This window comes from Myotis yumanensis, unplaced genomic scaffold, assembly GCF_028538775.1.
Source record: "Myotis yumanensis isolate MYYU_CA2020_CCGP unplaced genomic scaffold, mMyoYum1.0.hap1 SCAF_3, whole genome shotgun sequence".
Taxonomy (NCBI): domain Eukaryota; kingdom Metazoa; phylum Chordata; class Mammalia; order Chiroptera; family Vespertilionidae; genus Myotis; species Myotis yumanensis.
In genome coordinates, this window is record NW_027223754.1 from 143635856 (window position 1) to 143646438 (window position 10583).

Genomic DNA, 10583 nt, shown 5'->3' on the forward strand with positions numbered 1-10583 from the left:
ACCTTACCTTTAGGATTTACTTTTTTTTTCATTCAACACACTTACCTAAAGATTCGTTCAAGTTGTTGCGTGTATCAATTGTTTGCTCCTTTTTATTGCTGAGTAGTATTTTATGATATGCATGTACCACCCATTTGTTTACCCATTTACTCATTGAAGAACATATGGGTTGTTTTCAATTTTTAGATGTTATGAACAAAGCTGCTATGAATATTTGTGTATAGGTTTTTATGTGATAAGTTTGCATTTCTCTGATATAAGTAAATACCTCAGAGTGCAATGGTGGGTGGCATGGTGGTTACATATTCGTTTTTTACAAGAAGCTGCCAAACTGCTCTCCAGGGTGGCTGTCTTACTTTACATGTTCACCGGCACCCTGTGATTGATCTAGTCTTTCCACATTATGGTCAACATTTGGTGCTTCATCATTTTTTATTTTAGCCATTCTAAGTGTGTATTAGTGATACTTCATTGTGGTTTTAATTTGCAGTTAACAATGTGCTCTTTTTTTTACCATCTGTATATCCTTTTTGGTGAAATAACAATACACATATTTTTCCCATTTTCCAATGGCTTGTTTTTGTACAGTTGAGTTTTGAGAGTTCTTTATATATTCTAAATACTATTCTTTTATCAGCTATCTGGTTTGTAAATAATATCTCTAAGTCTGCAGCTTGTCTTTCATCCTCCTAATGGGGCTTATCATAAGACAACAGTTTAAAACTCTCCCACCCCCCCCGCCCCCAGCTTTATTGAAATTCAATGATATATGACATTGGTGAGTCTCAGGTATACAGTGTGATGATTTTTCATATATATATATATATATAATTTTAAATATATTTTATTGATTTTTTACAGAGAGGAAGGGAGAGGGATAGAGTTAGAAACATTAATGAGAGGGAAACATTGATCAGCTGCCTCCTACACACTCCCTACTGGGGATGTGCCCGCAACCAAGGTACATGCCCTTGACCAGAATCGAACCTGGGACCCTTCAGTCCACAGGCCGATGCTCTATCCACTGAGCCAAATTGGTTAGGGCTATTTTAACTTTCACAAGGTACAATTTATCTATGAATAATGTGCTTGGTGTGATACCTAAAAGCTCCCTGATTAACCTCTGGTTATGAGGACTGCCTTTTAACATTTTTATAGTTTTACATTTATATTTATGGTGCATTTTGAGTTAAATGTTGTATATACTATGAGGTTTGGGTTGAGTTTCATTTTGGAGCATACAGATATCCAATTGACCCAATACTAATTTTTTAACACAATGTCCTTTCTCCATTGAATTGCCTATGCAACCTTGTCAAAATCATCTGGCTGTTTTTTTGCTTTGAAATCTAGCTCTGTATTCTCTATTCTTTTCCATTGATCTCTGTGCCTGTGATTTATCCCTTCATCAACACTATACTGTATTAATTACTGTAGCTATGTACTGAATCATAAAGTTGGCTTCTATGATTCCCTTAGTTTATTCTTCACTTTCAAAATTGAATTAGCTATTCCAAGTCCCTTACCTTCCTAATTAAATTCTAGAAAGCAGCTTTTCTATATCTAAAAAAAAAAAAAATCTTATGGCAATTCTGTTTGGATTTTTTTGTATCCTGAATTGGTTTGGGGGAGACTTGACATTGTGCATATATTTACTAACTAAATTTATTATAGTTACATAGCATAAGTATACTAAAAATGTTAATTCTATTTTGATTATTAAAACCTGCCAACCATCAATCCAGAGTGATCTTCCTCTTTCATTTGACAATTCCTGCCCTCCATGTATGAGGGTCTGTTTCAGATTCTTTTGAAGGAATATTGGGTAACAGAAAGATTTTCACAAAGCCATGCTAAATTAAAAGAAATAATTTAAATAATATTTATAATTTTATAAACATGTTTATAAATATATGAATTGTGTGGGTGCACAGGCATATGTAAAATTTATAACAATAAAAGCATAATATGCTAATTAGACTGGACAGCTGAACGACCTTCCAGACGTCATTCCGGACACCTTTCCGGATGAAGCTATGGCAGCAGAGGCTGAGGCAGAGGCGGTTAGGGGTGATCAGGCAGGAAGGCAGAGCAGTTAGGAGCGATCTGGCAGGCAGGTGAGTGGTTCGGGGTATCAGGCAGGCAAGCACAGTGGTTAGGGGTGATCAGGCAGGCAGGCAGGCCAGGATTGCAAAAGGGATGTCCGATTGCTGGTTTAGGCCCAATCCCCTAAACAGGCAGTCAGATATCCCCCAAGGGGTCCTGACTTTGAGAGGGTGCAGGCTGGGCTGAAGGACCCTCCCCTCCTGTGCAGGAATTTTGTGCACTGGGCCTCTAATATTATATTTATGAAAATATGGGCACACTTAAAATTAAATGCAGTAAAATATAAATGTAAAAATATTTTGTATTTGATATCAATATTAAATATTAAAATAACATTTAAATATTAATAATTGCTACTCCTAGAGTGACAAATTATAAGTATATTTTATTTTTTTCATTGGACTCTCTGTACATCTCCAAAAGTTTTATAATGTAAACTTGCTTAAATTTCTCAATTTTTACAATGCTCATGCATTATATTTATAAACAGAAAAATTATATAATACTGGTATAAAGTTAGAAATTTTATATTGAAAGGTGAAATACTCAGTTCAGCAACCAAACATTGTATAACTAAAAACTGTATTATTTTATTACTAGGTATTATACAGATTGTATATCTGTCTTAATTGTATGGTCTTGATGACCCTAATGAAATTGAGAAATAGAGCAAAAAACAATAATTTAGAACAAGAACTTTTAAAATTCTCATTTTTAAAATTTCTGTTCTCATTGCATTAGTACATTCCTGAACTTATGAATATCTCACAAAGGTGAAGTTAAAACAAAGAAAATCTCTTTACAACTTTTAGAAATTGGGCAGAAATTGTATATAACTATCCTATATAATGTAGAGCTAATATGCAAATGGTCATCATGCCCTCATGCCATCATGCTGAAATGGCTCAGACACTCAACACTGGAGAGAGAGGAATGGGACCAACCAGGCACAAATGAGCTTGTGAGAGAGGAATGGGGACCTGCCAGGTTGCAACCTGGAAGAAGGACAAGCCACCCGCCCCGCGGTCCTGGGCGCCAGCAGCTGTGCCTGTGCCTGCTCCCCAGGAGAGGGACAAGCCACATGCCCAGCAGTCCTGGGTGCCAGAGTCTATGGCTGCGGCTGGCGAGAGGGAAAGCCACCTGCCCCGCAGTCCTGGGTGCTTGCGGCTGTGGCCCAGGCAAAGCCACCTGCCCTTGGTCCCCTGCAGCTGTGGCTGGCCTGGGCGAAGCTGGCCCAGGTCCCAGGTGCCTGTGACCGGCCAGAGGAGGGAATCCTGGGTCCCGGGTGTGGGGTGAGGCAGAGGTGGTTAGGGATGATCAGGCAGGCAGGCAGAGGGGTTAGGGGTGATCAGGCAGGCAGGCAGAGGGGTTAGGGGTGATCAGGCAGGCAGGCAGGTGAGCAGTTAGGAGCCAGTGGTCCCGGATTGCGAGAGGCAGTCGGACATTCCCCGAAGGATCCCGGATTGGACAGGGTTCAGGTTGGGCTTAGGGATGCCCCCCCATGCATGAATTTCACGCACTGGGCCTCTAGTCTATATATATAAAAACCTAAGCAACTATTACGACCGAACAACCAGAATGACCCGGTTGACCAGTCACTATGATGCACACTGACCACCAGGGGCCAGATGCTCAATGCAGGAGCTGCTCCCTGGTGGTTAGTGTGCTTCCATAGGAAACCTCCCACAGGCCCCCCTCCCCCCCCAAGCTGGCTAACTTCCCACGGCACCTCCCTCCAGCCAGACCCCCATTGGCCCTAATTGGCGTGGGCGGCCAGCCAATCTTCTGTGGTCCCTATCCCCTGCTGGCTGCCCCCCCATAGGCCCCCATTGGTGGGCTGGTCAGCCAACCTCCAAGGGTCCCTTTCCCTGGCCAGATGGCCCCCCGATAGCCCTCTATTGCTGGCCAGGCTGAGGGACCCCACCTGTTACGAATTCGTGCACTGGGCCTTTAGTTATATATAAATGTGGTGGTGGGGAAAGCCCATAATTTGAAAGAAAAAAGACTGTAATTGATTCTAAATATTGTAATATATAATCACTAGAGGCTTGGTGCACAAAATTGCTGCAGGGGGTGTTTGTCCCTCAGCCCAGCCTACACCCTCTCCAATCTGGATCCCTGTGGGATCAGGCCTAAATGGGGAGTCGGACATCCCTCTCACAATGCAGGACTGCTGGCTCCCAACTGATCGCCTGCCTGCCTGCTTGATTGCCCCTAACCGCTTCTGCCTGCTAGCTTGATCACCCTCTAACCACTCCCCTGCCAGCCTGATTGACGCCTAACTGCCCTCCCCTGCAGGCCTGGTCTCCCCTAACTGCCCTCCCTTGCCAACCTGGTCACCCCTAACTTCTCTCCCCTGCAGGCCTGGTTCCCCCTAACTGCCCTCCCCTGCAGGCCTGGTCCCCCACAACTGCCCTCCCTGCAGGCTTTGTCCCCTCCAACTGTCCTCCCCTGCAGGCCTTGTCCTCCACAGCTGATCTCCCCTGCAGGCCTGCCCCCCCCCCCCCAACTGCCCTCCCCTGCTGGTCTGATTGCCCACAACTCCCCTCCACTGCTGGCCATCTTTGACCACATGGGGGCGGCCATCTTGTGTGTTAGAGTGATGGTCAATTTGCATATTACCTCTTTATTATATAGGATAGGATTTGGCCAAGTTGATTAAGCCACATTTTATTATCAGTAAATAAATTAGAAAATAATCCCCATTCTACCTATTGCATATTGGAGTTGTGAGGAAGATATCAAATAAGGTGTAAAAATTACTTGAAAAAATGTTATACAAACCCTTGTTTTGACAATGAAATGATGATTTCAGAGAAATAGATAATAAACTGATAGTATTAAAAACTTTACCCAAATAAGTAAGTAGAATATGAAAAAAGCCAAATTCTAAATAAACCAATTTTCTTTTGTAGCAGTTAACTAGTAATTCATACTCATATAAACCTAAGTCATTAACAAATTAGTTAACTTCCTCCTAATAGCTTAAAAAATATAAGCCATTTTATCAAGGATTTTATTAGATTTTAAATTATTTTTATTGTAGTATATTACATTACCAACTCAACATAAGCAGTCCAGAAATAAACTACATCTACTCAGATAGGATATAAATCATGCCCATATTTATTCATAATTCATTATCTTTTTTCAATTAATAATACGCTAGTGTGTGAAAATATAATGTATGTATTTGGTATAATTGTAGTGAATAAGCTGATAGTTTAACAAGTTTATAATAATAAAAGGGCAGTTAAGTAATACCTCTTGGTAGAGAAAAAATAATTATCATGATGCATTTTCTTTTGTCAACAAAAATCATGTGTGGCTCTAAGCTCTTTGTTCAGTCTCTCATAATCATGGAATGTTCTGCTAGACATTTAAAAACATGCATGTAAACTCTTGAATTTTTCTTTCAACTGAAAATATGTGGTCAAGAATGACAGGAATCTCCTTTTGCAAACTCACCTTGGGATAGACCAGTCCTGTGGAGGAAGGAATTCCATCCTTTTGTACCTGTGCTGCCTTATCTTGCACTTGATTTTAGTTTCTTGGCTAAACTTTCTGAGCCCAATCTAACCCAAAACTCCTTCAGAGGCCCTGAAGTGACTTTGGTAGGGGATCATTGATTCTTTATATTCTATTTCACACTTAATAGCCCTAATAATTTTGAGGGGCCTGAAGTAGTTTCTTCAACTTGTTCATGGTCAATCAGGCACAAATCTATACATGGCTCATTTTCTACATAATGAACAGGGTCAGATTAAGATATCTAAATGCCCTAAGCATCAAAAATACATAGATATTTGTTTAGTGAAACATTAGAAAACAAACACTAATTTAGAAAATGTATTTGAAGAAATACCATATCATTTCTTCCATGTATTTCTTAGCATGTTTTGAAATATCAATGGCCAAATTATTTTATGTATTTTATAATTTTGTTCCAATTCTTAACTAGCATGTAAGTAAATGCTTATTATATCTAATAAGTAAAGCTAGCTGGGTTATATTGGACTCATTATATTTGCATCTCTATTAATTCCACCGTACATTTGTTACCCTACCAACCTATGAATTTATGTAACCTTATGCTATGACAATTATTTAAGAAACATTTTTTGAACACAATGTGGAGAATATATTTTCAGTAATTGAATACTTTTTTGTCTTACCCCCCCCCCCCAAAAAAAAATATTTTAAAACAGCAATTTTACTGATGGATAGGAGATATCTATGTCAAAATATTTCACCCATTTTTCTCAATACTAATCAATGGATCAGTAAAATTTAATGTAGAAGCAGAAAGGTTTCAGAATTTGATTTTTTAAAAAATTTTCTCACCATTTGTAGCCAAATTTATTTCTTCTGTCACAACTTTTATTTTTCTGAAAAATGGAAAAGCAAGAAAATATCTCCTAAACTTTATCTTCTTATTTTTAAGAGTTATACTATGCTTCTTGCTTTCAAGAGCCATATCATTAGAAAAGGCACCATAGATTATGACTAATGTTACTTTTAGCTATAGAACCCACACATTATTTAAAAACTAGAGGCCCGGTGCACAAAAATTCGTGTACTCGGCGGGGGTGGGGGGAACCCCTCAGCCCAGCCTGCACCCTCTCGCAGTCCAGGAGCCCTCAGGGGATGCCCAACAAGCTTCAGTCTGGCCTCCCTCTGTGGGAGGTGACTGGGCAGGCTGATCAGGGGATGATGCCAGCTGGCAAGCAGCTAGCTTCACCTCCATAATCACTCCTTGGCTAGCGCTGGTTACTGCTGCCCCATCCCATCACCATCCCCTCCCTCTGCCCGCTGGCACATGCCTTGGCTGGTCTGACTCTGCCTGCTTGCCAGCCCCTCCCCTCCCCCCCCCCCCCGACCGGTCGTTCTGCCATTTGGTCAATTTGCATATTACATTTTTATTATATAGGATATCAAAAGTAAGATTTTTCCTGCTTTCAAAGCTTGAATTTTCTATACAAGTTAGATCTTAGCTCATTAGTTATGTAGATCTGGTCAAGACATGCTTTTTATCTCTCTTTACTATGTACTGCACTTCATAGAATTCATCTGAGACATATATTCTGAAATGTTTTAATACCATGGAATTATCTCATATCTAATGTTTGAGTCAGTTAAATGGGTACTGAGAAATATGTGCTATTACTTTCAATCTGTTCACTTTTTAAAAATATGGTTTAAAAAGAGAGGATGGGAGAGGGAGGGATTGAAACATCAATGACAAGAGAGAATTATTGATCGGCTGCCTCCTGCATGGCCCCTACTGGGGATAAACCCTGCAACCCAGGCATGTGCCCTGACTTGGAATTGAACCATGACCTCCTGATTCATAGGTCAACACTCAACCACTGAGCAACATGAGCTGGCTGTTCACTTTTTAACCAAAAGAATAATAGGGAACAATTATCTGCAAATATGCCTTCTATTTCATTTTTCATAATTTATTTTCTAGCTTGAAATATTGAATACAGGATAGCACATGGCTCTGTGATAAACTGGCCTATGGGTGGCAGACATTTCTCTCCTTTGTTCTTGGTGATGGTAATCTCAGGATTGTATTTCGGTAATCCTTTTTCTAAACAGCCATGGGTAACCAATCATAATAATGACATTTTTCTTAAAAGTGTTTTGTTTATACACAGGTTAAGGATATAGTGGAATCTAAAAGCAAAAAAGAAATTAAGAAAAAGTCTGTTCAGAGAATTCTGGAAAAAACATTTTTGAAAAAAAGAGATTACTATGTGGGGTGGAATTCTTCTTTGATTGGATGTTTTGCTGGGATATGATGCCTGGAGATGAGACAAATACTTTCTGCATCACGATGAGGACAGCTAAACTTATGCACTAAGGAAGGAAGGAACCTGGGCTCCTGAGGCCATTTCCTTTCTTCTTTATTTATTCATTTGTTAGTTATTTTCTTTATTTGTTATAAATTAATACGTTTTCATATATTTCCAAAATATAGAGTAATATTGAACAGTTTAGGTAGCTCAGTGGTTGAGTGTTGATCTATGAACCAGGAAGTCACGGTTCATTTCCCAGTCATGGCACATGCCCTGGTTGCTGGCTGGGTCCCCAGTGGGGGATGTGCAGGAAGCAGCTGATAAATGATTCTCTCTCATCATTGATGTTTTAATTTCTCTCTCTCTCTCTCTCTCTCTCTCTCTCCCTTTCTCTCTGAAATCAATTAAAAATATATTTGACCCATACGACTGTCAGCTGATTTCTCAACAGAAACTTTGCAGGCCAGAAGGGAATGGCAAGAAATATTCAAAGTGATGAATACCAAGAACCTACAACCAAGATTACTTTATCCAGCAAAGCTATCATTCAGAATTGAAGGTCGGATAAAGAGCTTCACAGATAAGGAAAAGCTAAAGGAGTTCATCACCACTAAACCAGTATTATATGAAATGCTGAACGGTATCCTTTAAGAAGAGGAAGAAGAAGAAGAAGGTAAAGATACAAATTGTGAACAACAAACATGCATCTATCAACAAGTGAATCTAAGAATCAAGTGAATAGATAATCTGATGTACAGAATGAACTGGTGATTATAATGAATCAGGGACATAGAAAGGGAATGGACTGGCTATTCTTGGGGGGGAAAGGGGAATGGGAGATGCGGGAAGAGACTGGACAAAAATCGGGCACCTATGGATGAGGACAGTGGGTGGGGAGTGAGGGCGGAGGGTGGGGCGGGAACTGGGAGGAGGGGAGTTATGGGGGAAAAAAAAAGAGGAACAAATGTAATCTGAACAATAAAGATTAAAAAATATATATATATATATTTGAAAAAAGATATTTTTAAAAATATTGAGCAGTTTTAGATGGTGATTAATTTATTCATATAACATAGGGTCATAATTTACTGTAAACTTTTTAAAATGTAAAATCAGCCCTAACTGGTTTGGCTCAGTGGATAGTGTCAGCCTGCGGACTCAAGGGTCCCAGGTTTGATTCCGGTCAAGGGCATGTACCTTGGTTGCGGGCACATCCCCAGTAGGGAGTGTGCAGGAGGCAGCTGATCAATGTTTCTCTCTCATCGATGTTTCTAACTCTCTATCCCTCTCCCTTCCTCTCTGTAAAAAACCAATAAAATATATATTTTTTAAAAAAGTAAAATCATCCTCTTCAGAGATTTTTCATTGTTAAATATTTTATAATTTCATTCTAAACACACTGCAACCCATGACAATTTATAGATTCCAACTGCATCTAAGATTATATAAATTTATATATATCATTTTATAGTTTCATCATAATTATACATATTGTATTTTATTGTGTTTCTCTGCCATTCAGTTTGGATATTTTTTCTTTATACAGATGTGCTTCTTATATCTATACTTTTAGTCTACCTATATACTTATATGAATAAAATACATATTTGGAGACAAACATAAATATATTTTAAAACTATAATACAGAATTAGAATTACATAATTCCAAGTTTAAGGACTGTAGGGGATATTTACTCTAAAGTCCTCATTTTTATAATAAGTAAATTGTCACAGAGTAGACTATAGATCTGGTAGGAACAATATTTTCATAAGAAAATAGCTCCTGATATGGCCAACTTGAATATTTTCTCATAAATGATGATCTAAGTATGACTATCCTTCTATTTTAAATTTCCTAGACTATCACAATTTCTAAGACCATACACCCACATTAAGTATTCTGTGGTTAGTCCCCTCTCTTTCCACATAGGCAGAACTCCTGGAGTGCTGAGGCTGGGTCCTTAATGTTGTATATATTAGCATAATTCCTGAGCCAGCTCAGACGATAGGAACACTTTTTCAGGACAGGTGGGCAGAGATGTGATAATAATATGAGCATAGAATCTAGCTGTGATTGTAATGAATAAGTGTTGAAACTACAATGAAATAATTGTGACTCCCAACAGAAGTGGGCTATTGAGTGAGAAAAGTTTGTATTATGGATGACAATGACATGCTGCTTTCCAATGAGCAGCTTAACACACCTCCATTTAAATGCTGAATAATATGTTTCATTTCATGGGTTTTTATTTTTATGCCTCAAACCCTTAATCAATCCCAGCCTGTGATCATATTTTTGCTTCACATGCAAAGGGTGTTAAGCTACTTTTACTTACTTATTATTAACAAATGTAATATTTTATGTTTACAAAGTGAGCTTATGGGATGTGCAACACACATACCCAATAAGACTGATATAAAAATGGTAGTTGAAAAAGAAGTAACAAGTATTCTCCACTCCTCTGCTTTTATCATAATTACTTGCACAGATAACCATATTGATTTTTGAAATCATGCATTTCCCCAAAATCACAAGTCTAAGGTATTTACTGTAGATACATCTCAAGAAGACTTTCAGCCAGAAGGCATGCCATAAGACATAAAAGAGACTCCTACATTGACCTCATTGCCTCTATTTTTATATAGCATCTAGCCCAAAGATGGCAAACCTTT